The 26169-nt window shown below is 45.1% G+C and overlaps 1 protein-coding gene across 2 annotated transcripts in view; it reads right to left on the bottom strand.

Moving 5' to 3' along the window:
* LOC8030759 (kynurenine formamidase) overlaps nucleotides 1-26169 on the bottom strand; it is a 57495-nt gene that overhangs the window by 11679 nt on the left and 19647 nt on the right. Inside the window, exon 1 of one of the 2 annotated variants that reach the window (XM_029983853.3) lies at nucleotides 5709-5981. The exons of the other annotated variant lie outside the window; for it this stretch is intronic. The gene's annotated coding sequence lies outside the window, so the exon portion shown is untranslated. Of the gene's footprint in view, nucleotides 1-5708; nucleotides 5982-26169 lie in introns of those variants that run through there. 2 annotated transcript variants of the gene reach the window in all.

Below are 26169 nucleotides of genomic sequence, written 5' to 3'. Positions count from 1 at the left end.
GTTCGTGTGCGGCTTAATGATGGAGTCGGGAGGGTTTTAATTTTTGATATTTGCTTTCCTCTCTTTTCTATTTGCAACGAGTTTCCTTTTTTTTTTTCTCTAGGAGAGCGGCCTTCGAGTTGACCGTTGTCCCAAGGTCCACAAGCTCGATCCACACCTCGCGTGTACTGCATACCTCAAGGGTACTTTCGCGATCGAACCGGTTTCAGTAACATCTCGATCGTTAACCATGCCACAGCTTGGAATGTCGAGAAGTAAGCAGAACAATTGACCTTCACGGTGATAGTTATTTGATGGGGTGCGGGGTCGTCGTGGTTCGAAAACGCGTCTCCGCTAAACATGACGGTGTCGCTCGTCAACTGACACCACGACGTCACGTGATTGGCGTGAAGTCGAGTGAAACTGTAACGTCGTGTTTAACGCCATGATTAGCGCGCAGTGGGATTGTGTCTGGTTTGCGTGAGACAGGCTAGGTATATGCGGCGCAATGGCTCTCGTCGCCGCTACTCATTTGAGAAACACGGCGAAGAACCGGAATTTCTTTCCTTTTCGATTCGTTTTCATTCGTGTTATATTAGGGAGGCAACTTGTCGTTTGTCGCCGGAATTCTCTACGACCTGGTCACGCTTAACGCACAAACGCCGAATTTCGTTCCGCGACGAAACCAAACCAACTTTGTTAGCGACTTCCCAATACTCGTTCCTTTTTTTTTTCCTTTTTTTTTAAAGCTTATGTCACGCTGCGAATACGTCTTAAAATACACAGTTTGGAGACACGGTCTATAGAGCGTGTCTCTTCCTGCCGCACCGATCATGCAAAAACTGTCCCCATACATGTTACAAGTATACATGCGTATTAAGCTTCAAATATGCTTTTGGCCTGGCCGGAGACAATTTTGTATTCGTGACTGTATACCCAACGCCCTGTCCTTTGCAAGAGGGAAAAGCAGCGCGAGTGCGGCTTGTTTGCAAGCATTTCTGGTGGCACGCTGGGGACGCGTGGAAACGATGTCGCTCGCACGTCGTATTTGACAGGGGGCACCTGCATGTCTGTATGTCTCAGGGTGAAGGCAAAGCCTGGCAGATTGCCACGAGAAGCGGGCGCCGAAATTGGAAAGGTAGAGCGGCAGACAACGGATGAGAGGAGAGCCACGAGACGGCCGCCTTGCTATGGTGGTGGTGGCGGTGAAAACTTTTAATTGTTTCTTATTTGTGGGGTTTCCCCCCCTAGGTTCAGGTCCCCACGTCCAGGGCCCCGCAGGCTAGCGCTATTTTTCTGGCCCGAGCGATCAGCTCTCGCTGTTGCTCAGGGCTCGAGCCGAGTAGGGCAATCTCCCTGGAGGATGTGGAAGGATTTGGTGTGGGTCGGATCTCTTCTCCGAGTGGAGTCGGGCAGGCCGAGGTACAGTGATAGAGTGTGGGGGTCGGGGAATCGCAGCCCAGGCATGTGCCTCGGTAGCTGCCAGGAAAGAAGAGGTGAAGGTGGTGTAGATTTGGGAAAAGTCTTTGTTTGTATGCGCCTCCATACGGTAGCCTCGTTTCTGTTTACGTCTTTGTGTGGAGGTGGGTATGTCCTTCGCCCAGATTGGTAAGATTCTGTAACCTGATGAAAGGTTTCGAGTTGTGGACTTTGTGCGGGCACTCTTCGGTTTCGTCGTCTGACTGTTGACGGTTGCAGACGGGTCTAGTCGAGTTGCTCTCGACCAACTCCTCTTCCCCATGCCGGGCTGCTCGGAAGGTCAGTCCTCGAGCGAGAGAGTTTGCACTCTCATTACCCTGAAGAAGAGTGTGGCCAGGTGCACACAGTATGCGAATCAAAGGGAGTTCTTCGTGGGTTAGGTGGGCTAGGATTCTTCTACTCCATTTAGAAAGGAATCCTCCTGCCCAGCCCCTGCAAGCAGCCTGAGAGTCGGCGATAGACGCCGCCGTTGCAATAAGATAGGAGCGCGTCGCGTTGATGCGAGCAAACAAGCAAGGCAGCTGATAAGAAAGCACGCGCGTGCGCACTGCGCGGTTCTCGGCGGTGTTATCTGTGTTACGTCACTTCCTCGACCAAGTTTTTGTTACATCGACGTCCCAACTTTCACCCCTTTCCAAACGCAATAAATAAAAAAAAAAGTAATTGTACGTCTAAAAAAAAAAAAAAAAAAACGCTAGGCGGAAAAATGGTTTACATGTCACTGCTGAAGCAAATGTGCGAGTGTGTATGAAGCCTAACGAGGTAGAGGAGCTTAGAGCGATAAACTGGCATCCCGTTTACCAGATAAAAGCGACCCCCACCTGGCTGCGGCCATGTTGTACAATGTTGACCACTAGACACGTGACCGTACCTAATTCTAAGGCTTTTACGCAAAACTGAGCCGAGATTCGCATCGCGATCGCTGTAAAAAACACGATAAACTATTTTTTTTTTTCAAACTCTTAGACCTAGAGAGAGGTGTCTAGCTCCGATACAAACCCAAAATAGTACCTCGACTGACGGCATTAAGCGGAGGCATTGCGAAGCTGTCCGAGTTTTTGTCGTAAAGGCACACTTTGGACTTAAAACAAACGAAACATAACTTATCTCGTCGGTACTGCAATTAAAGATCAACAAGCAATTATTTGCGCGGGGTACCTCGTCAAAAATCTAGACGTAACACTAAAAAGCCGCGTGTCTAGTGGTCAAAATGTGCAACATTGCGGCGGCCCAATCGGGGGTCCCTTTCAGCTGCGAGTCCATCGCTCTAAGGCCCCCTACCTCGTTGGCGAAGGCACATGCCTTCAAACAGTGCCTGTCATTCGTCTGTGCAGTTGCCGGTCTGCGCTTTACACTTTTTGCGACACCTGTTTCTGGCACCTTGATTTTAAAGTAAAACACCAGCGAACACTGCGGGTGTTGCTCTCTGCGAGCCCGGAGAAGCGTTGCGTTCTCGCTCCGTAAAGAACCGTTCATACAGCAGAGAGTTTTAGTATTGCGTATACGAGCAAACGCAAGCGTTGTGCGTTTGCGTTAACTTTTTTCAAGCTGCGCCTGCGCGAAGTCGTCATGCGCCAATTCAAGGCCGCAGTTTGGGCTCCGCGCACGCGCAGTGTGGAACACGCAAAGCTAACGCAGAGGGCTTGCGTTCGCTCGTATACGCAATACTAGAACTCACTAATATCGCTCGTTTAACAATTTTTTTTTGGTTGCGTGGGCGATATGATTGTGAGTTTCCAAATCGATCAAGTGGTGCTCCGTTTGGTTGCCATAATGACTCGCAATCGTGACACGACCGAAACACACGCGAAGCATAGTCAGATCGTCATCGTACACTGCGTAAATTAAGAAAGAATCCACGACGGTAAGCATTTGTTACAGACAATTTAGATGAGGAATTTTCCCGCTAAACCGCTTAATGTAACGGGAAAATCGTGACGTCACGTGTCACGTGCAATGACGTCACAACGCACTAAGATTGCGCCGCTAAATTTAGCAGGACACTATTATCCTACCAAAACGCGAAACCCAACCCCGGGATCAGCTATACGAAAACGATCGACAATAACGGCCGTAACCGTAAAAGGAAAGCCGCGTAATAATAAAAACAAAACCAAAAACAGGCGGCAAAATCTAGTGCAAGCCACAGACGACGCGCTATTATAGGAGCGGTCCTCAGTTTTGCTCAACCCAGCAACGTTTGTCGCGAGCGGCGCGACGTCGGCGAGCTTTCATCGCGATTGTCGCGGACAGCTTTTTGTATTGAAAGAGCAAACAGAGCCAGCGCCGTTCCGCCTAGAGACGGACCGCTGGAGATTCTACGAGCCACCGAAGAAGCCAATGCCCCGCCGTGGGAGTGCCATACGCGACCTTCGGGAACGGCACATGCGAAGCGCTGGGCGCCTAGTCCCGGGACAGTGTTCACAGCGCTGGATTGCTTAACGTGGCACGTAGCTTCTCCTGTGGTCCATCGTAAACTGAAGCGGAGTATGGGCCGCCCACACTACGCAAACAACACCACTCCCGCACACAGATGTAAACGCACGACAAGAGTAATCCCCGGCGCAGACGCTACCAAATATCCGTTTCGTTCACTCCGAGGGGACTGAAGGCGAACAGATTCGCAGACCAAACACTACACTCCTCCGCGAGACTTTCGCACGTTCGAGAACCGACGAAGAACTTCGTACTCCATTTCACCGTATGTGATGGACCGCTACGAACGCTACGAATTATGTCAGCCAATCCAGTGGCTCGGGGGTAACACGTGATTAGGCGCCCACGGGCGCCCTTTTCCAAAGGGTCACCCGACACTCGCGTGACATTGACCCCTCTTGAAAGGGGTCACGTGACACTGGCACGGCATTTGGATTGGCTGGGGGCTCGCAGCGCCTGCTGCCGTCCATCGCATCGAGGAGTCAACAAAACAAACGATGGCATTTTATTATTTTTTATTTTTTTCTTTTGGGGCGTGTGTTGCCTTGGGCGTTTGAAGCGCTTGCCGCGTTTGTATTCGCGTGCAGCGCTGGGGCACGAATCTGTTCTCGTATACGCGTGATTGGTTCCGTTGCTAATGGGCGTTGGCTTGAGTTAGTGCAAGCGGAAGCGTTTATAGACTGTCCACCTGTGTGGGTCGTCGAAAAAGGAGGAAACGTGGAAGCGTCTGTTTGGAGTGCAAGCTTCTCTGGTGTGCTCAAGCTGTGCTCTCTCGAACGTCAGCGTACACGTGCCATGCACTGACGCCACATAATTCATTTCGCACCACCACGGAATAGCGAACGAGGGCGAAGCTGCTTTTGTACGTATATTGAGAGACAGGTTCATCTTCTATAATCTTGTAGAGGCAGAATAGCGACGTTTGGGAGCTTCTGGGGCACACGAAAGAGAGTTTTGGTGAGAGGGGAGTTTTCTTCCCTTCTTCACTGGTGGTGGTCGGAGAGCTGACGGGATGAAGTCAGGTGCAAGTCGTGTATACGAAACGTCTCGTGCGAACGACGAACGACGCGGGACATGGAAGAATAAAGGCCGAAGAATGCGACTCGTGTTTCACGCAATTAACAAAAAAAAAAAAAAAAAAAGAGATTAAGAACAAAAGTAAGGTAGAGAAACACAACACCGTCTCAAAGGTTTGAGACGGTGTTGCGTTCGTCGCCCTTTTTTATATCCTAATTACCAGTTTTTTTTTTCTACGATTATTTACTAGCTCGCCTGCGCAGGAACCCTTATTTCTTGTTTGACAGCTTTTTTATTTTATTTTGTTGTGTTTTTCCGCACAGCGAAAATTCATTAGAAACCTTAAAAACTTGCGTCTCTGCCCGAATGATAAAAAAAAAAAAAATGGGTGCAAATAAATTCGAGGTTACCGTTACAAAACTCAAGAGTTGGAAGCGATTTTCGGGCATTCTAGATTAAAAATATGCCCTCCTTTCTTTTCAGGCAAATATTTGCCGTTACTTGGGTGTGTTCTTTTCAAAAAGAGTCAACATAGTTCCTTGGGTGTGTTCTTTTCAAAAAGAGTCAACATAGTAAGCCATACCCTCCGTTTCTTCCGGCTGTCAGTGACGCGTTGTACATATTTACACACCAAAGGTTCTCGACACCGAAACGTGTTTCTTCCATTGAGCCATCGAGAGACGCTGATGCGTGCTAAGCTAAGGAGGGCGGGCCACGGCACTTGCGCAGTCAAGCATACAGTACATATTCACACATTCCACTTAATGTTACACGATGTGAAACGCGCAATCGCTTACCGAAGCAGCAACACGATCCGGGGACGGCCGCCGCTTTGCTCCAGCCTGTTCTCGCGCGAGCGTGGCAACGAGGAAGAGAGCCTTAGGGCGATAAACTGGCAGCTGAAAGTGACCTTACAGTTTTACGTCTACATTTTAACGAAGTGCCGGGCGCAAAGAATCGCTTATTGATCTTTAATAACAGTACCGACGAGATAAGTTATATTACTTTTGTTTTAAGTCCCAAATGTGCTTTTGAAACAAAAATTCTGCAAACTTCGCAACGTCTCCGCTAGATGCCGTCACCCGCGGTGCTGTATCTACGGTTTTTATCGGAGCTAAACACTGATCTCTGGGCTAACAGTATCGGAAAAATAGTTCATCGTAATTTTTACGACGATCGCAATACAAATTTCGGCTCAGTTTCGCGTAAACGCCTCAGGATTAGGTACGGTCACGTGTTTAGTGGTCAAAATTGTACAACAGGGGCGGCAGCCAGAGTGGGGGTCACTTTTGCCCGGTGAACGGGATACCAGTTTATCGCTCTAAGCCCCTCTACCTCGTTGGAGCGAAGCCAACCCCGCCTAGAGAACGAGGCCTGCACATGACGTCACTGTTAGTGGACAAGGCCTGCCCAAGACGTCATGGTTAGCGGCGGACGCTTAAGTCTCGGCGTCGCTGCGTGGTATATAGCGTCGCACTCGTTGTTGGGGAGGCGCGCTGCGTATGGCCCTGGCGGCGGTGCTGACGCAACGTTGAGACGGTGCTGCGTTGGTCCACCTGTGATGTCATTCGGAGGGGGGGGGGGGGGGGGGGGTGGAGCAGGCCTTGTCTTCTAGCAACCTTCGCGGTGGTGTTGGCGAGGCTCATTTCTCTCCTCTCGCATATTTATGAAATGCTTCGCGCTCGCGAGAGAAGCGAGCGAAACGATTCCCTCGGGGGAGAAAACCGCGCGGCGACTCGGGGTCAGCTCGTTAATAAAATAAATAACGCAGCGTTTTTTCTGCACATTTTATTGATTAAAGCGTGAAATGGTTCATAACGGAACCTCCGTACCATAAAAGTTTGTCCTTCGTCCGTCTGTATATTTATATATATATATATAGACTAAGACGACGCGATCACATATTATGGTTTCGTCATATTATGCAGTGCGTTTGAAAACATATTTGTACCTCCATTCTACAACGTGTAAAGGGGTGTCCAAACAGGACACTACAAAACGCACGACTCCGACAAATCGTGAAAATTGAAGCGGGCGCTTCTATAGGAGCGTCCGCTTCAATTTTCACGATTTGTCGGAGTCGTGCGTTTTGTAGTGTCCTCTTTGGACACCCCCTAACTCTGTGGTTCCTGTTTTTTTTTTTCCTTACTTCATTGTTGTAACATCAAATTTTTTATTGGTTTCGAGTTTACACACAGCTCTGTAAAACTTGCACGTTGATAGTATTTATAGTGTAATATATGATAAGAGGTTGTTAGGCACGTTCGGTTTGCTTTACTCCATTCACCGGTAACCTGACAGTGCGCTGAAAGCTCGTTGGACCAACCATACGCCTGCCTTTCGTCACGTGATCACCTTCCCGCCCAAACCTACGCGCAGAGGGCCGTGGTTGGGTGAGGAAAGGGAAGCGGTTGATTCGTCTGGCGAGCGCGTAGCTCACGCCGCACTGTCAGCTTAGGTGAAGTATGTACTAAACTACAGAAGTGGAAGCTGTCCTGAATAACGTTTAAGCGTCGTCATATGAGGTGGACGAACGTGTATAGGACATTTAAAAAAAATTTCCGTCACATAATGGAGCACTTGTGTGGAAAAACATTTCAACGCGGCAGCACGCCGAGCACGTCAATTTACAGGATAAGTGTCCGTGAATTTTTTTTTTCTTCAAACACCTTCTTTTACACGATGGCTAAGCTGGGTTCGTTGAAACTTCCCAATCTCATTTTTTACTACTGCCACTTCTATGTTTGCGAAACCATACCTCGCAGAACGATATGGGGTGAAATTGATCAGTTCTGTATAGCATCGCGCCGCTTCGACGCTTGCTTTCACTTAGTTGTCTGCTATGTGCGCGCCTTCCCTAATTTACTCTTTTTTACATTTCCCTTTTCTTGTTGAAATATAAGTACCTTCGAGCTTTTGATGAGCTGCATTGGCTATTTTCCTTCTATGAGCAATTCACGAGCCGAGCATGACAGAGACATGCTGCCACCCTTTTTGACTCTGGGATTGTCGCATTTATTTTCTTAGACAGCTGTCATGATTGTGCATTTAGCACAGGCAGGGTCCCTATGCAAATTAGGAACGACTACCATATCATGAACCAGGCACGTGATAGAAAGGACGAAGCTGTATAAAACCTGTTATTACCAAAAGGCGCCACAAGAGCAAAAGTTCTTGTGCCACCGCATGCGAGAGCGACAACCTTTCCCTCTCGTTTTGTTTCGCTGGCAGGTTCTATGCTGCCCACATATCTAATATCTCTTCTCAGTTTGTTATAGACTGTTTACTAAAACCAATAGGGGGAATGACTAACTTGCGGAAACCTTTCTGTGGCGATGCAGCCAATGCTAGGGGAGAAGGTGCTCGTTTAACCGCAGTTTCCTCCTCTCTTCGGATTGTCACAAGAAGTTTTCTCTACGTTGTAAGGTCGATGAGCGCCTGTTGAGCTAGTCATTTTTGGCTTCAGAGCGGTTGCGATGGCGGACATCTTCAGTAGAGGCAGACAACTTTGCCCTATTAACGCCAAGCACACACACAAAAAAAAAAAAAAAAAGAATTACGACGTACGTTTTTGAAAAGTTTCCGATGTAGACATCGCGCTACTAAAAAATAACTACTGCCTGCAGAATAAGAGGCACCCGTCAACGAGCCCGACAGTGTTTGTGGTCAACTGCTTCGCAATGTTCAGCCGTGATTTCCATGATTTTGTCGGAGAGGAAGACGGCATCCGACGTTAACCACACGAAGTCCAAGTTCCACACGAAGAAGTAATTTCCCAAAACATAAAAGAGGCCACCAGCTTAGCGAACCTAAGTGTGACACTATTAAAAATTCCATACATGTTAAAAAAAAAAAAAATTTGCGGCAAATATATCAGACGAAAACAAGCACAAGCAACGAAAGCTTTTTTAAAGATTGGCCTTAAGATGAGTGACTTTTACCAGGCAACTCCCACTGGTTGAACAGCCGGATTCGTATTCAACCTGCATTCACTATGCTGCTAACTTGAGGACCGCTTACGTCCATCCAGGAAAGGTGCCAGATTTTGACCCTGTTGTCTCCCGGACTAACAAAAAAAAAAAAAAAAAAAGGAAATCTTCTCACTTACTCCTGAAGTAACGATGCACTTTCTTAACAAGTCAAGAAACTTTAAACAACAAGAAGTGTATGGGCAGTCGTTGACCCTTACGAAAGTCACACCCTAGACAGCAAGGATATTAAGCTTGCCATGAAATACTAGACGTCGGACGAAAAGGATTGATCAATCAAGAGAATTCAAGAGAAAGCCCTAGCAAAAAAGATGTGCGTGTGTACTTTCATGGAAAGAAAACACTCACCGCAAAACGCTTCTTGACAAGCGCATCAAGCTTAGACTAAAAAAGTTCTACTCATTCCGACTCAAATCGGTAATAAAAGTGCCAATACACGAGGAGTGTTTCCGCATTTATTGCGCAAGTTTCGCTCTTTGCATGGCATTAGTGTCAAACGTGGGCGACCAAGAATTAAGTCTCGAGGACATTAAGGGACTTTACCTACCTGTGTGCTGACCCAACTGAAGAGCGTGTTTTGCTCACCTGCAAGGTGCGTCCAAAGGGGGATGGTTTAACACTGGCATCGTTGTCAATGAAGGAAGAAGAAAAGGAAATAGCTTTGTGGGAATCTGGCGGACTGATAAAGAAAAGAATGGAAAGTAACGCATTCTGCAGGTGAGCTCAGAAAGTGTGTAACATAGTACCTCGTCCATTCATTCATCCGACGTGCTCAGACGCTTGCTGTAAGCTCAGAAACGTCGCGTCTCAAGGTCCGTACTAGAGCCACTAAATGAGCTGCGCTTCAGAGTAACGACACTTGGCCATACTGTGGCTTAAACTTATCGTTGCCAGTTATCTGAAGCTTTATCTGAAATCACAGGAAACGCTTTCCTGTCCTCCACAAATGTTTAAACAGTTCGCGACAAAGCAAAGCAATATTACATGAGCTTCCTAACACCGAATCTAGTGCTGATGAAGTCGCACTTTTGAATCATGACGATCGGCATTGCGTCTGCTCTGCTCATGCACCAAAATAGCGGGACCCACTAAAATGTCGGGTAACAGAGTGCCGGCCGATACTCTATAGGCGCTGCTCATTTAGTGGCTCTAGCTCGTATAATCGCATTTCACTTTTACTTTGCGGAAACCTAGAGCGTCGTTCTTCAGAGACTAGCACAAGGCTTTCACTGGAAGAACCAAATGGTTTCTCTCTTCACCTGCGTCACTACAGCGGAACGCAAAACCTCCAGCTTCGGGGTCGCCAGCGAGGACATCGTGCATGATACAGCACATGCACTGTTCGGTCTGCGCACAGTTCGAGAGTGGATGGAAGAAAACATCGCGATACTCACACAACTTGTCCACATCTCCAATGAAGCGGCCAGTCAATAAAAAAAAAAAAAAAAAATAAAAGAAAAGGTCTCAACTGTACGAGATGGCGAAAAGACAAGAGATGACGACCAAATTATTTTTTCAGCTACGGGGCACGGCAAAAGTGCATGTGATGGCATGGGGGGATTCCTCAAGCACCAAGTCCCCTTGCACAACCTCAGGTCGTCAGAACTACAAACCACTTGAAGTGTTCATGATTCTGCTCGTGCAGCGGCCCCGAAAGTGCCTGGAATTGCACTCCTCAAAAAGGAAGCAGCATGCCTTCCCAATACCGTGACACATAGAAGAAGGAATGCAATTCTGTGAGTCCCGTGAAAAATATTTAATGCTGCCACTTGTTGATAAATGGTCAAAATAGACACAGAACTTTTAAAATTGCCATAAAAAAATACGAATCCTTACGAGTAATCTTAACTTCACTTAAAATCCTTTTTTATTTTATCTCCATAAGCCTTACTGTCAGCTTATAATACTATAGCTGCTATGTAATGTTATGCATTTCTCCGTTTATCTGTTTTCTTGGTTATTGCCTCTAATAAAAAAGAAGTAAAGATGGTTGGGGCCAGCCTAGTTTCTTGCCAGTGTACGTGAAAAGACGGCCGCATGAAAGAAGCAAAATTTCGCCCTTTGCCCGCCAGACTTTTGAAAATGATTTCTCTCGCCCCATGTCCTTCATTGTCTGACATAAAGGTTCGTGAAACGTAATTTTTATGGTTGTGAAAAAAATAAAAAGCGTTTAAATAGGTTTTTTTGAAAGAAAGGTTCTGATATTTGAGATCGTTGTAAATAAACTGGACATGAGCATGGACTTCTTACTTATCATAATATATCAGTCACGCCTCGTTTTTATTAAATGGTACATGAGCTCAAATATTATAAGTACTATGGCCAAGTTTTAAGGACATATATAACAATTATGTAAAAGATGTGGCAAAGGCCCATATCTTGCCATCTTAACTGGAGGGACAAATATGTCTTATTTTCAAATGCATTGTGTAATATGACGAAACCATATATGTCAGAGATTTCAAGGGAGAAACATTACTTTCCTAATATATATATATATATATGGGTGGTTTCATCTCAAATCGTGCAGGCAAAAAGGGTCGAATTTTTAATGTCGATGAAAAAAATATATGTTATGGCGCCGTTTTTAAAAACGCAGTCGCCGCAGACCGCAAGTTCGTCGGATTTTTTGTTCGCGACTTATGAATTTTTAAAGAGGCCGCGGCGAAAAGCAGTGTTTTTCACACCCGTCGTGGGTCGGATGTTTCGCTTGATCTCCCGCCGTGGATTTTCAGTCCACATTATATTATCTTTTTTAAAGCACTCTGTGGACACATTTAAAAGGCTCGAATACCATAAAATAATTTTAGGCGTTTTGCTTTTTTTCTGTAAAAATGTCAAAAACGCCCCCTTGGTCAATTGTTGGCGAACTTTGACAATTAATTACTGGCGATCTACTTGGGTTACATCAATACTTTTTATGTCCACGGAGAGCCCAAAACACGTTATTTATATGTATTATAAAATAACTTGGCTATATAAAATATTCTTTGCGGTACGTTTACGTTAATGTTATGTGAAAACCAAAAAGTACCATTTTTGAAATTGATTTTCTCAAAAAACCCATTTTTTATTTTTTTTATTTTTTGTTAAAATGTAGATGTGATAGTTTTCTATGCGAAAATCAAGTCTAGAAAGTGTATATTTTGTTTGTATGTTTTATATTTAAGCATCAATATCGTACAAAAACATGTTTTTACGGCACGAAATGTACTTACGAATTGCGCGTCTTCACAAGCTTGGAAATAGTTTTTTTTATTTTTTTCAACGTTCCCACAAAAAAATGAAATACAGTATTTCCACCCTGTTATATTTATTGATTATTTAAATTTTATTATAGGCGGCAAGCTACATTGGGAGGAGTTCCAAAAAGAGAAAGCAACACTTCTTAACAGACCAGCAGGTGTCGTAAATTTTTAACGTGTAGGAGTCGGCAGACGTCGTATTGATTCGGGGCCCTCATTGGCCTGCATGAACGTCCCGCCCTTTCGGAGCCAGCAGATGACCACGACCTTTCGCGCTCGTTGTGTTAGATGGGACGGCCCGTGACAGTAAAGCGAGCAGCGCACCCTGTGTCACGAGGAGTGAAATGGTACGATTGTGTCGTTGACGCAGCGAACAGTGACAGCCACTCAGGAGGAGTCAGTCAGAGTATTGCACAAGGGAAAGCAAAGGAATCGTTGCCTGAAAGGATGAGGACACCATGGCCTTACAATATCGACGGTCAACAACTGTTCTGCCAGCCAAAACAACGCCGCGTGCGCGCTAAAACCGGCGGCGCGGGACAGAAATCCCACAGCCGCACCCACGAAGATGGGCCGGTTTCGTTAGGGATGTGGGGAAATTTGAAACCAGCCATCCGTGCATGCGTGAAACGATACCGCCTGTTTGCCCCAGCTTCGAGCACCCTATCCTTACCTTGAAACGGCCGTGCTGTCTCTCTCTCTCCGGGGAGATCCGATAGCACCGAAGGGTTATCTATTAAACTTGAGGAAGAAAACGAAAAGGGGCTGTTTAAGTTTAATTATCCCCACCAACCCGCTCATTCTGTCCTTATAAAGGGCTATCTCTTTTGGAAACAGCAAAGCCCGGAGACTGACATTAAAACAAGCGTGTTGGTAAATATACTTGTGTTTGTATTTTGCCCGGAGACTAGTTGGGTCGAAGTCAGCCTCCTTGTCAACTATAACCGTTTGTGAAGAGTGGGCTTCTCCGGAGATGAAAAGTCATCGCCGGCTGACGTGCTCTTTTGAAAAAGGGATGGGGAAAGAGAAAGTTTGAGTAACTGCAGAAACTACCTCCAAAGCTCCTCTCCCGATATGAAGCTTCAGGCATAGTCTCGGTTACCTTCTCGCGCATCGCCTGCTCGAATCTATTCTTCACTTTCTTTCGCACATCCACTGTTCCTCACAGCCGTCGTGGATGTGCGTAACAGAGGGAAAAACAGATTCGAGCATCATCTGGACGCCGTCATCCTGCCAGACTTCAGTGTCGTGGGACCGACTCGTGTGTGTTTCTTCGCCCCGCTGAACTTAGTTTCTCGGGTGCGTTTTTGAACGGTTTTTTTTTTTCAATGTTTTCTTACTAACTGTTTGTTAGCACTGTTCAGTTGTTGGGTTTATTTTGTCATGGCGTAGCGGCCTAGGCGGTGATGTAGAGAGCGTGTTCGCACGCATTTGGTTGCGTCCCATTTGGGGAATGCCCGGAGGAGTTGGTTTATCTTCTTGCCATGTGCGGCTGAGTTTTCCCGTCTTTATTAAATTATTGATTTTTTTTTTGTTTTACCTTTACGTGCCGTCGACTTCTTTGTCTGACTCTCCACCAGGCGTGGACCTATCGTCTTGCCACCACTCCAACCTAAATACTTTATTTTTTTAACGCAATTTTCGTTAAGATCGCAGTTGGGCAATTTAATTCCTATTTATTTATTTTTATTTCCTACCTCTCCCCATGACACACTCTCTGTGTGTTTCGGACCGTTTCTGTGTCACCACTTTTGTGTATTACGGAAGTGAAAGGACATTCCCTGGTGACCTGTGCGATGTGCGGTGAACAAGCCCCAGTGCTTGGTTTCGTAGAGAATTGCATATAATATATCGACGATGTGGTGACTTTCTTTGTCTTAGTAATATGACAGCTAATAGCTAGTCGTGCTAGTTTACTGTGAAAGGTTTATAAATCGAAACAATACAACGTCTGTGCCTTTTGGTTACTCAAAGTCTACTAGGCCTGCTGATTTGGTTAGATATGTATCTCGTGGTTCCCGCTCTTATCAAAACATACATAAATATTCAATACCACAAAATTCGTTTATAATTGATTACAAAATTCAGAAGAAAATTCAAGAAAACTTTTTCACAATTCATAGAGACGCATGGGTCGGAATGTCTGACTTGGGTCTTGCAAAACAAAGACGTTTTTTTCCGATATTGAGGCCTAAATATAAAACATACAAACAAAATATACACTTTCTAGACCTCATTTTCGCGTAGAAAACTATCACATCTACATTTTAACAAAAAATAAAAAAAAATAAAAAATGGGTTTTTTGAGAAAATCAATTTCAAAAATGGTACTTTTTGGTTTTCACATAACATTAACGTAAACGTACCGCAAAGACTATTTTATACAGCCAAGTCATTTTATAATACATATAAAGAACGTGTTTTGGGCTCTCCGTGGACATAAAAAGTATTGATGTAACCCAAGTAGATCGCCAGTAATTAATTGTCAAAGTTCGTCAACAATTGACCGAGGGGGCGTTTTTGACATTTTTACAGAAAAAAAGCAAAACGCCTAAAATTATTTTATGGTATTGGAGCCTTTTAAATGTGTCCACAGAGTGCTTTAAAAAAGATAATATAATGTGGACTGAAAATCCACGGCGGGAGATCAAGCGAAACATCCGACCCACGACGGGTGTGAAAAACACTGCTTTTCGCCGCGGCCTCTTTAAAAATTCATAAGACGCGAAGAAAAAATCCGACGAACTTGCGGTCTGCGGCGACTGCGTTTTTAAAAACGGCGCCATAACATATATTTTTTTCATCGAAATTAAAAATTCGACCCTTTTTGCCTGCACGATTTGAGATGAAACCACCCATATATATATATATATATATATATATATATATATATATATATATATATATATATATATATATACGTTTTTTATTACCTTGAATTTTGTACTTCTAACTTCTCATTTCAAGTTTAGTGTTGTTTCTGCTATGTGAAATATATGTAAATTAACAATGCATTTTTTACAAAGGCTTGAATACAAGCTTTCATGTGAAATGTTTCTTTTGCCTTAAATAATTGTACATCGAAAGCTAGCTCTATCCAAACTTGTCCCATCATTGTCAAAGGTGCTACATTAAAGCATTTTTATTTGATAAAGTGAAATAAAGTGCACTAAGAAAACACACTTCTAGGGGATTTTAGCTCTTCTACATAATGTTTTAAACCAGTGAAATAAATATAATTGTTTTAAAGAGAAGTGTCTATACCTTGGGAACCTCCAAAATGTGTCACTCGTGAGAGCTGCAAAAACCGCAAGACCTACTTTCCGCCCTGTTGAAGCCCAAAAACTCGAGAACACAATATTTTCTGTAGTTCTCATCTGCAGCTTTGTTTTAGTCACAGATTTTCTAGCAACATATGTTTGTTTTTTTCATAATTTTTTGAGGGCCCATTTTTTTCTTGCACGATATATTTATTTATTTACTATCAGGTTGAATATGCCATTATAAAGAAGAGCGGGTCGTACAGATCAGATCTGCTAAACAAATGATCAGTGAGAGGCCCTGAACACTATCGAACTGACAATTTCATAAAATATAGTTAACGATAGCATAACAAGCGATGTAATTGCTCTTTCATTTGCATCACAGTGAGCCAAAGTGCTTACACTGCCAAATCTTGCTACATTTCGTCAAAATATGAGGAACTTGCACCAACGCATTGCCCCAAGTTTTCATTTCACTCGATTTTTTACTGAAAATGTAATAGCATGGGCTCGACGACAGGGCCCGATCGTTACGGTAGGCTTCTGCGAAGGTTAAAAACCTTTGATTATCGCCTCATACAACATATACCATTCGGGTTTCTCTCTGCATCGAACATTTCAGCCGGTGTCACATTGCTCATACATCATGCAAACGACAGTCTGTATAGACGACTCACCGCATTATCCGTGCATGGTTCGAATGCCGCGTGTCGAGTTTCCTCCTTGAACTCATTGCCGTGCTGCATAAGCACGGAATCCCGCCGTGAGTCGCGTTCGAATCTGCATGCAGACTGCCTTTTATATTGTGTATAAGCAGTGAGACCCCGGCTTTACAACACTCGGAAGTTTTGTGGTGCGTTCTGGCGGGTTAGTTAGTTCCTTTGAGTGCGCTTCTTACCGCGCACCTGCATACTGCAGTGAAGCCACAACCGCAAAGTAGGCACTGCGATTTTCCCTATCTTGCTTTGTCACAGCGCACCAAAGTGCTAAAGGGAAAACGTCCCTCCAGGGAGGAACGTGACATACGCAAACATCAAATACGTTAAAAAAATTAATGTGGGTGTAAAAATTCTATTTTGCAATGTAGAGCGCAAGTTCGTCTGCTTCTTGCAGGGGTTGTGGTGACGTCAGAAAGACGCCGAGCTCTGATTGGCTCTGATGATTGAAGAATAGTGGGTAGACCTCAAGGCAAGCTGCCTCGAGGTCTACCCACTATCCTTCCAATCGGAGCCAATCAGATGTCGGCGTCTTTCTGACGTCACCACAACCCCTGCAAGAAGCAGACGAACTTGCGCTCCACGTAAACAAATTATGAATAAACCTGCGGTGATATTCTTTACATGTCCGAGATTAAAAAAAAAAGACTATTTGGACATTGCGAGAAGATTTATATAAATTAATATAGAGCTTTATTGTTAAGTTTACAGTATTTAATTATTTAATATCTTATTTAGTTAGGTTGTATACGTTCAGCTGAATAGTGTCTAAGAATATATATTTATTGCTCACTTGCCTATTTTTTTACCACGAATATCTACATATAAAATGTAATACTCTTTTTTTATAATATGACGACAAAAGCGTTGTTTTCAATTTGAATTACGAATTGAAGTTTTGTTAAATTTTTAAAACTTGAATGAAACATCAATTTGGGTGCTCAAAGTTATTATATTTAAACATTATTGTAGTGAAATATACTATTTTTTTTTGCTCTGATTCGGTACCTAGTAATCCTTCACAACGATTCATACTGTCCTTCAACAATCAGCACCTCGTTGCCGTGCTTGGTGTCTTTACACGCATCCTAAAGACTGGTTCCGTGCTTGAGGAAATCAAACTTGCCATGCAATTGATGCTAACGGTTAGAGAGAGGTATATGAGGAAGGGCAAAGCAGACATTGTCTTTTAGTTTGGTAGCATGCATGCAGTTTCACGTATTATTCGTAGTGTTACAACTTAAAATAAAGTGCGTGTTTATACTCCAAAAGTTGTGATTGCTGCTCCAAGAGGGTGCCCCAAAATGGCCAAGACCAATCACATCATTGTGGTGGTCACGTAACTTGACGTCAGATGACCTATTCATGTGACACCAACAAAGTGACCACGTGTCCGTGTCAAGGCATGGTGTCATGTAATGTTACGTCGCGTGACATAGAACCAATTGCCGCAGTGCTTTTACTGGCCTTTCTTTCGCAGAGGTATTTTCAAGAAAAAATGTCAAATGGTTCTCTCAATGTATAATCAATTATTTTTTTTTATTTGTATAACTTTTCGTGTCCTACTTTTATAACTACATGTTGCAAACCCCCTCTGCACTAACCCGTAAGCGTTGGCAATATTTGAAATGAACGAATCAATAAATGACGTCAGATGACACCTTAGCGCGACGTCATGCGACGAGAAAACCATTTGAAACCGTCTAATTTGTGCCCGTGTCAGATTAAATTTGACATCGTCCGCCAAGCGTAGCGTGACTCCCGACCTCAGAAAAGCTCGCCAATAAAGACCAAGCGTAGCTCGATCAGGACACGCTGCCCCCTCTGCGTCCACAGTCTACATACACTGCCTGAGGCGTGTCTCTCCCTTCCATGACGGTCACAGTGGTCACACAATAGGGAGTTTTTGGGAGCCGTTCGTACCGGAAAGCCCATCGTACCGTATCAGATGTGCAAAAAAGGTTCCCTAAAACTCCCTAATTACCGTATGCAGACATGTCCGAAGCCGATGTCTTCAGCCGTGTCCCATGTTATCATCTCTGCGGCGAAGATGGTGTTGTTGTTTTGTTGTAATGTACGAACAGTGTGCCCGCGGCTTTAGGATTAATACACATTCATGTTTGCAAATCTGGGGGCGGAGCCTTCTGCTGGAGACAGACTATGCGGAGCGCAAGTTTGTCTGATTCTTGAGCAGGGGTTGCGGTGGTGTCAGGATGCTGAGCTCTGTTTGGCTCCGACGGGAAGGATAGTGGTTAGACCTCAAGGCAGTCAGCATTGACGTCTAACCACTATCCCTCCATCAGAGCAATTCAGGGCTCGGCGCTCTGACGTGAATGCAACTCCCGTGCAGGAAGCAGACAAACTTGCGCTCCACTTTTTGGATAATGAACACGCACGCAAATGTAGAGGGAAGTAACGGACATACTCTCTAAGGAACCCAGCGTGTCGACTTTCCCACACAGCACCGGAGAGAACCAATCGCTGCTGTTTACGGAGAAAGCTCGACAAATAACTAAGCCGAAAATACGTTTAGGCCTAAAGAGCAGCCTGCACTGTTGCACCGAGTGTGGCGTGAGCATTGCATTGCGTATGGGAACAAACGCAACCGCTGTGCGTTAGCGTTGCGTGCTTCACGCTGTGCATGCGCGTCATCACCATGCGCCAATTCAAGACCGCAATATTTTTGGCTTCGCGCACGCGCGGTGTGGAACACGCGATGCTAACGTAAGTGTATACAGTGACTCCGTTCGCTCGTATACGCAATACTAAAACTCACCAGTGTCACAGCGCAGGTTTGCTTGTTTGTAGATTTAAACGTAATCTCGGACCCGCCATTGGGCGAGCTAGCTTCCTCCGCAGATTGCAGTGATTTGCTCTTCCAAAATCTATGCGGGAAAGTGGGTGGTTTAAAACCATTACCTAGAAAAATCAAAATTTTCAATTTTGTATTCTAGTCACCCACACGCTCAACCTTCCACAGAGTTACCAACCACGCGATCAACCTACAAAAAAAAATATTCATGACATCTTCAATATTGCCGAATCCTTGACATGATTAGAAAATACTAAACCCTGTATTGTTAATCATTCGATGAATATGGTAGTTAATTTTCAGTGGAAAAGTTCGGAGGAGGAACGGTAGCAACAGCTTCGGGAAGGTATAGCTCCAGAGTTTACTGGCCCATGCTAAGGACTGTGTATGCTCATGTAACCCACGCTTGAAGATCATAAAGCAATAGTAATGTTTAGCAGCCAAGTTTGTATTTTATCTGGGCTCTTGCGTACACCGTGACTTAGACAACACAAAAAATGGGCAGGGAAAGCGCGATGATAACGAGGCAGTTTAGCGTAAGCCATGGTTGGTTGAAGCCGGGGAGAAACAAAAGCCCATGCACTCAACTGGAGGGTAAACAGACACACGATGTGCGCTAAGCGGGACGCATTCAAGTACGGCCTCTGCGCGCCGCCATCTTGCTTCTGGGTGTGGGTCGATCTTCTGATAGTCGAGCGTTGCTGAGACGTACCCCACGGTTTCCAGACTGGTGCCCAAACAAGGCGTATCCCATCCACAGTTGCCAGACTATAGCTCTCGAAAGCGCGGCTGCTTGCGAACGTATATACGTAGGATTTAGAAACAAATAAGATAATTTATTTTTATTATGCTACCTTCCTTGACCTCATTACGTCAAAGTTTCCGCATTACCCGTTATTGGTCAAGCTGTGTAACCCCCCCCCCCCCCCCCCCCCCTTCTAGCCTGAAATTTTCCGCCGCGAATACATGTCAGTCATTTGCGTCCAGACCACTTACGGCCTGACCCGGACACGATTCGCCCTCATAAAGAACAGCGCTTCTTCTTTTGTTTGTCTTCCTCGAAGTCATCCTGTTTTACGAGCTTCAACCCGCGCGACCCCGTTAGCGCAGAGTTCTGGCAACCCTGCGCCTTTCTTTATGACCGCCGTTACCTGTCCTACTCGCTTTACTGCTCCGTGGCGGTATTGCTCTCCGCTACCTTTGTTCTCTTCCCGATTTTTTCCTCCACACGGGAAGTATTCCCCCACTAGCCGCAGCCGCTCCCTTCCCCAACGCCCCTCTCCTTTCCCCGTTCCATATCCCAAATGTTCCCTAAAAATTTGCTTCTTTTTCTTCTAACCCATTCCTCATTCTACCTCCGCGCTTTGTGGTGTTTGTCATTGTTCCAAGTTCTCCGTCTATTTTAGCGTTTTTATCCTTTACTATTTTAGAAGGTCCGTCTCCAGAGGCCTTCCCTAACCCTTCAGCTTCTGCCTTCCCTAGCCACGTTTACCTTTTCCCTACACCTATTTCTCGTTCCCCCACTCTTTCACCATTTCCCTTTCTGTTTACTTTTTCTTTTTTTTCGTAACGCGTTCTCATTTGGGTACGCACAATTATTTCACTTAATCCCTAACATGTTGATAGACTTATCCACGCCCATTTCCTGTGCCCACAGCTTACCCTAGCTCTTTCTGAACCTTTTTCTCCTACCTTACATAAATCTTCCCCAATCCTTCACTCTCGATCCCATCTTTCTTTCTTTTTTCTACTCCCAGTAAACGTGTTTCTTTTGTAATCCTTTTGCTGAAATTATTTCTACGTTCAATCCAGTGTCCATGCCCAGCCTCTCCAACCTTTTCCAACTTTGTTATTTTACCTTATCCAAATCCTTAACTTTTTTTTTTTTACATTTCCCCAGTCCGTCAATATCACTTAGCTCTTTCCAGCCGTCATTTTGCTCCAGGTAACCATTTCTCGGCAGACATTTCCCCTAAAACCTCCTCTAACCATTTCTTTCTTTGCGAGGCAATCTTGCAGCCCCATGAGGAGTTCTACGTCACGAAACCTAACGTATCGATCAGGAAGACCCAACGCATTCAACTGCTCCTGCCCTTTCCGAAAGAGAGGGGGTGAAAATGTACAAGGAGAGAAGAAAAGTGGGGAAGAATACTTGTTGCTAACGGCTACAGAGGGCGCCACCGTCGCGCAATTTTCTTCCTCTCCCTCTTTATAGCATTTTACTTCAGCTCTCTCCCTCTCCTCCTCTTTCTTGGTCTCTCCCTCTCTCGGACCGAGGTTCCGAACCCCGGGCCTTCTCGGTGTTCCTTAAAACACCCGAGTGGTTCAGGTGCGCCGGTGAGGTTTCGACGCCGTCGTCAGCGCCTTTGCTGACCGGCTTTTGTTGGCATCTCTGCTGGCTATGGATCGGGCTTGAGGAAGACGGTCTTGCCGCATCGTCTAATCGGATGCTACTGTCAGCCGAAGGTAAGCGTTTTGTTGCAGCTTCCAACACGACGACGCCGATTTTATGTTTGTGTGATTTTTTTTTTTTTATAAGAGCCGCGTTCTATGCCCGGAGAAAAGTTAAATAGAATGGGCTTGGGTTATTGATACACTTCTTACCTAGAAATTGATTGCGAATGCTCAAGGATTAAGTGAGTACCAACGTTATATTAAAATAACGAATCAACCTACGCGTGCAGGGTTCGGGGAGTGGAACAAAAAATACGAACTGAAATTAAAGATACTTCTACCAAATGGTCATAAAACCTAAGTATACGTTTCATTGTCTGGTGTTCAACTGTTTTTGTTAGCTTTAGTTGTTTCTACGGTTTCTTCAAATTTATAACAGATTGGATCCCAAGGAAATGGTATTCATTCCTGAGTGCATTTTCATTATGATGAGGCACAGAACACGATTGACACTGTACTATGACCAGGTTCAGTGTTTTCGGGGTTTATTTTTTCACCACAGATACTGTGTTTTTCGGCGGGTATTTTTGGTGTCAGACACAAAATCGGCGTTCATCGAGGTAGAAGAAAACATACCATGGGATTTCCCGATCCGCACGAAACATGCACGTGACTCTTGGTAAAGTAACCCAGTACATGTAAGGCTACGAGATCGGGGGTCCGCAAAAAGTCACGTAAACACTTCAATGGAGCCAGGGTGGAGAATAAAAATAAAGATAATTTAAATCGTAATTTATATAATTATTTAAATCGTGAGTTAAATCCGACTGGTTTTACCATGGTGATTCAAATCAAAGATCTCCATCAAAAAATAATCAAGAAAAAATATTTGTATACACCCAGGCACGTCGCCAGAATTTTGGTTCGGGGAGAGAGAGGGGGGGGGGGGGGGGGGCACATGACAAAATGTTGTATGGAAGGGAAGGGGGAGAGGAGATCTCAGGAAAATGAAATATTTCTGGGAAGCCCAGGTCCCATGCCCCCCCTACCCCCCCCCCCCCCCCCCCCTGGCTACGTGCTTGTAATAAGCCATTTACATATAATTTGGTGCTTTCTTTGTAAGTGAATTTGTTAATATTGATATCGAATAGGCATCGAGAAAGAAATATTTATATCAGGTTTAGAACGAGCAAAATGCAGGGCTATTCTGGACAGTCGGAGCGTCCGTCTTTCTTTCAGCCTTCTACTTCGTTCTTTGGTTACGTAAAGCAGATCAGAACGCGAAAAAGAAACGAAACTAGAAAAAAATCATATAATATTGAAGGCAAACCCTAACGCAAAAATATAAATAAAGCAAACAGCGCTTTTAAAGCTATCTAAAAAATTATGCTCTTTATTTTTTTAATGTGGCGGGTTATAGATAGTATTAGGTAATTGATCGATGAATGCTTTAATCGCGGTTAACTTTTGTAATCTGTGAATCGGTAAAATATTGGCGAACCGAAAGAAAGTAAAAATTAACCGCTTTCACCACGCAGACGTGGACGTGTTACACTCGTCGAAGAGAAAACGAAGGAAAGTTTAACCTGAGGTAACTGTAGAGGTCATATCTGTAACTCCAGACAAATGCAGAAAGTTACACGCGTCACGACCAAGTCTCAAAGTTACAGAGATGATAGTGAACAATCAAAGGAGTCCACTCTTGCCGGAGACTATCAACAAACCCATTGGCCTCAGGCAGCTGAAGTAAGAATCTTTGAGTGGGATATTTTTTAATTGTTTTGAACTACACGGTGGGGTTGATTCCTAATCTAGATTGCATATTGCGCCGTGAATCACGATATTCAGCAAAGGAAAAACCTATTAAATAAAAGGTTTAATGTGCGAACAAAACGGGGGCAACAAAGCTACACATACCACAAAACAGGCGCTTTCATCCAAGCTGATTTTTTAATAGAAAAATAGTGACCTATATATACACACATTATTGCCTAATCCGCATCACACACTCAAAGACAGCAGTCCAAAAACGCCATTTCACTCTGAAGCAGCTAGACAGACGGAAGGCTGACGCAATTGCTATTGCCTTCTCTTTTATATGCGTCTCTATAATCTCTTTCCATTTTATCTTTTGCTTTCTTTTTTTTTTTAACGTCATGGAAATCAGGGTAGGTTTGCCCCTATACAACTCATGTTTACAAACAAACCGGAGCGCCCCTAGCGGACGCCACCGGCGCCGCGCATGCGCGATGGGGGTGTGGGCAAGAAGCTCGCCGTCGGCCATAAACAAACCATTGAAATGCGATGTTGTCGGCGTCGGTGTCAGTCCCTGCGCTCTTTTTCGCGTTGAAATTGTTGATTCTACGTCCTCCTAACGATGTCTGACTACTTGAGCGGCGTCAGCGAAATTAACGAGGCTCGTTGCACCGCAAAACTTCGCGTGAATAATCTGACAAGCGGCGATTCACTCCGCGTGGACGCCGCAGAATGGACGCTAAAGCCTGATTCACGTCATGAGATTTCGCTCGCAATTTTCAGTAGCGACGTCGCTCGGACTGCAAAAGGGGTGAACCGTTGCTGAGATGGTTCACGTCGATATTGAAAATCGGAAGCAGAATCTAACCAAGTGAATCAGGCATAACAAGTCAGTGATTGCCACTGGCAACAATGATCAACATCTTCTTGTATCTACTGCTTACGTCCAGCCTGCTTACCAACCTTCAAACTTAAGTCTTTTGAGGCCTGCACTTACTTCTTATCGTAAGTACCCGGGCCCACGTTTGGTCTACGGGCCGGTGTTCTCTAAAAGAGCAGACGACAAGCAGAAACGTTTGAAAGAGCAGACGACAGTTCGAACGATCAGGCGGCCGTTTGAACTTGAAGACGCACTGAACGTAGTCCGCAGGTGGTCCGTACAACTTGACGATTTTCCGGCGCTCATTTTAGAACAAAACAAATAAATCTGATGGCCAAAAGTATCCGTGAATTCAACCCAAAATGCTTCCCGCCCAAGCAATCGTGGTCCGATGGCGTCTGGTTTTCCCTTTTCGCGGCACATATCCACCATCTCGGACGAACTGAGCGCATGAAAACTGACCTTCAAATCTTTCTCGACACTTTTGGTACAGCCCCAGTCGCAGCATTTTGACGAAAAGGCAGGTTTTTGTGTGGTTCCTTTCAAAACAACGCAGGAATACACGTCTCACATGAGCACTTCCGCCCACAGCCCCGGACCGGAAGTGCGTCCGACGCGCCACCACCGCGGCGTGACGTAACAGAGATGAGTTCGTGTATATCGCCTACAATAATCAGCAAGCTGCGGACACAGAATGTGCTCACTGGCTCTGTCATTGAAGCTGCGCCCAGTCTGCTGCCCATTGTATGTATGCCTTGCAACAACTAAACGAAATCTCGTACACCACGTTGGTTACACACAACGTATACATTGGGCAGAACGGGCGCTGTTTCCATGACAGAGCACGTGACCACAATCTGCGTGTGCGCAACAACGCGGGGGGGGGGGGGGGGGGGGGGGGGGGGGAGAGAGAGGCATCACCTGACCTGAATTCCACGACGTTTTTAAGGAAGGCAAAATATCAAACGGAAAGACAGACTGTTAAGGCGTCCTTCATAAAAAAGAGAGAAGGCAATTGCGTCAGAGCTCCGTCTGTCTATCTGCTTCAGAGTGAAATGGCGTTTTCGAATGGCTGCCTTTGAGTGTGCGAGTAGGTGCGATGCGGAGTTGGCAATAGTACGTGTATATATATGTGACGATGCTGCTATTAAAAAAAAAAAAAAAACTCTTGAGAGTAAAGTGCCTGTCCTCTCGTGTGCGTATCATGATCGTCCCCGTTTTGTTCGCGCTTTTAACCTTTTATTCAGTATGGATCAACTAGCCGAAACACAAGTTTGAATGCAATATATATATATATATACATCCTGGCTCCGCCGTTTATTCTGGCGTTCGGCTGGTTCGTAAAACTTTGATTCAGAGGTTAAATACCTGCATACTGCATATGTTCGTTGATTTCGTCCTCGGAGACCACGTATGATGATGAAAAGTGCCCGAGATGTATATTCAAAAACGTGGATCTTGTTTGTCGCATCATTTTTTTCTTTTGTTTCATACGCTAAAGTCATTGTGCCTGTGGTATATTGAGAAGCTTTCATTAGACGATCACCTTGAAGACGTAGAGCTACAACGTAGAGCTACAAAATGCTGTATGTGGGGGAGGGGGAGAGAGGAGGCCCCCAGTAAAATGGAAGATTTGGGGGGGGGGGGGGGGCGGGGGCGGACCCCCTGGGCCCTTTCCCCCCCTCCCTGGCTGCGTGCCTGGTAACCTGGATAAGGAATAGGCCTTACACCAGGGGACTCAAAACCCCGGCCACATCTGGGCCGCGAACGGAAGCGACACGCACCAAAAGCGCAAACGAAGACATCAGAAAGAATTCGAGAAAACTGTAGTGTTGTGCGAATATTCGAATTTTCGAATAGTTTAGTTTTGGAGGACACTCTATTCGATATTCGCTTCGAGATGAACTGTGATATTCGTATTTTTCGAACTGTCTACCGCGGCGGGTTAGCCCCGTTGAGTGCGCTTCTTGCCGAGCACCAGTGCACTAGGGAGAAGCAACACCCAAGGAGCTCGCCTTCACAAGCGTTGCTTCCGCGCTTTACCGGTGAAGTGCGCTCGATGAGGCTAACCCGCCGGGGTGAACATTTCGAAAAGTACAAATATTGCAGTCACGTTCTTAAAAAAAACCTACTTTCAAAGCTAGATGGTGCACCCGCCCGCGTGGTGTCTGTAAGAAGAAACAGGAACTTCGTGAATGTTGATA

Source organism: Ixodes scapularis, unplaced genomic scaffold (assembly GCF_016920785.2).
Source record: "Ixodes scapularis isolate PalLabHiFi unplaced genomic scaffold, ASM1692078v2 PGA_scaffold13__105_contigs__length_92229423, whole genome shotgun sequence".
Lineage (NCBI taxonomy): Eukaryota > Metazoa > Arthropoda > Arachnida > Ixodida > Ixodidae > Ixodes > Ixodes scapularis.
The sequence above is the reverse complement of the archived record's forward strand: the minus strand, read 5'-3'. Positions and strand labels throughout refer to the sequence as shown.